General features: G+C 43.3%; 1 protein-coding gene across 1 annotated transcript in view; it reads right to left on the reverse strand.

The window, feature by feature from the left end:
- The window catches only part of Epm2a (EPM2A glucan phosphatase, laforin), a 101,669-nt gene that overhangs the window by 71,608 nt on the left and 27,928 nt on the right, over nt 1–2,133 (reverse strand). The gene's annotated exons all lie outside the window — the stretch shown is intronic.

A 2,133-nucleotide genomic window follows, 5' to 3' on the forward strand; every position in this document is an offset into this window, starting at 1 on the left:
CATAAGCTTGCCCTAGCAGAGGGGAAGGTCAGAGGAAAGGGACAGAGAGGCAGCCTGGCAAGGACACAGCACCCTCTCTCCAGCTCACCCAGCAGCCCGTAGCAGAGAAACACAAGCTCTAGATCTGAGGACATTCAACCCTACCTGGTACTCTCTCCGGATCAGCAAACATAGATTCTACCGCCAGGCTGCTTCTGGCAGAGAGATCTGGACCCAGGATCTGGAATTGAGTACACTCAACCTAACTCCTTCCCACACCACCCAGGGACCAGTCAACATAACCCATCCTGGCAGAGGGAAAGGACAAACAGGCAGCACACAGGAAAGGTGGACCCCGAGTCCTGCGGCCACATTGTCACAGAGCTGACTGTTAGCCTACCCCTGCACTTGCCGCAGCAGGAACAAATCAGAGAGTAGTGAGCAAGGGGAACCCCTGTGCATTCCAACTTGTCCTGAAAGAGAGTGAGTGAGTCTTCTAGGGAGAGTTTGCCCCAGACCTAGAGCGTCTCTACAGAAGCAACCAGACGAGATCACTACCACCCACACCCCTAGTGTGGGCATCATAGGGATTCTTGGGATAGCGACCCCAATATTGAAGCCTCTGCCTTGCGGGTCCACCAGTGTAATCCAGGCAAACAATCCCTGGATCTCAGCCAGAACTGCGTAATAGTGGCTTACAGGCCACTGCAATTGTCAGAGAATCCGCGCATGCACACTGCGCCCACTAAAAGCTCACGCGAATAGCACCAGTGTCACATTCCTTACTTAGGCAAAACTGAAACCACAGTGCACACTCCCAAACCAGTGAACCTCTCTCATTTTCCTGAAAAAACAGTCCAGAAAACAGAAAGAGACAATCATAGCCTGAACTACAATCTCGAGGAACAACCAGTGAGGACTATAAATAACCAGATGGCTAGAGGCAGAAGTAAGAACACTCCCAACAAAAATCAGGACATAATGACCTCACCAGCAACCCCACAAAACAATGGACACTTCAATTCACTAGATATACAAGAAAACGACCTCAAAACTATGTTTCTCCAGCTATTAGAGACCCATAAAGATGAAATAAACAAAGCCCTCAGAGAAATGGCCAAAGAAATCGAGACTAACCAAGAGGAAACAAATCGTGCTCTCAGAGAAATGACCATGAAAATTGAGGCAAACAAAGAAGAAATGCACAAAGCTCTCAAAGAAATGTCCACACAAATGAAGGCAAATAAAGAAGAAATAAACAAAGCTCTCATAGAAATACAGGCAATTATACCCAAAGAAGTAGAGGCACAAATAGTGATACATAGAGAGGAAACAGACAAAAAAAAATAGAACCTATCATTGAAAAGCAGGACTCCACATTCAAACAGATGAAGAAATGGTGCAAGACATGAAAACAGAATTAGAATCAATAAAGAAAACACAAATAGAGAAAAACCAGGAGCTGGAGAACATAGAGAAAAGAACAGGAACTACAAAGGTAAGCATCACCAACAGAATACAAGAAATGGAAGAAAGAATCTCAGGAGCCGAAGATACACTTGCGGAAATTGACACATCTCTCAAAGAAATAATAAAATCAGAAAAGCTCCAAACACAAAACATCCAAGAAATCAAGGACACCATGAAAAGACAAAACCTAAGAATAATAGGAGTAGAAGACAAAGAAGACATAAGGCGCAAAGGTCCGGAAAATATTTTCAAGAAAATTATAGAAGAAAACTTTCCCAAATTAAAGAAGGAGATGGCCATAAACATACAAGAGGCCTACAGAACACCAAGTAGACTAGATCAGAAAAGAAATTCTTCACGTCACATCATAGTCAAAACATTGAACCTACAGAACAAAGAAAAAATTCTGAAAGCAGCAAGAGAAAAAGGCCAAGTAACATATGAAGGTAGACCTATCAGAATCACACCAGATTTCTCAACAGAAACTATGAAAGCCAGAAGGGCCTGGACAGAAATCATACAGTCCTTAAGGGACCACAGATTCCAACCCAGACTACTATACCCAGCAAAACTTTCAATCAACATAGACGGAGAATTCAAGATATTCCAAGACAAAACCAAATTTAAACAATATCTACATAGTAACCCAGCTCTACAGAAGTTACTAGAAGGGAAACTCCAAAC

The sequence above is a fragment of the Psammomys obesus genome, unplaced genomic scaffold, assembly GCF_907164565.1.
Source record: "Psammomys obesus unplaced genomic scaffold, mPsaObe1.curated_primary_1811, whole genome shotgun sequence".
NCBI classification, from domain to species: domain Eukaryota; kingdom Metazoa; phylum Chordata; class Mammalia; order Rodentia; family Muridae; genus Psammomys; species Psammomys obesus.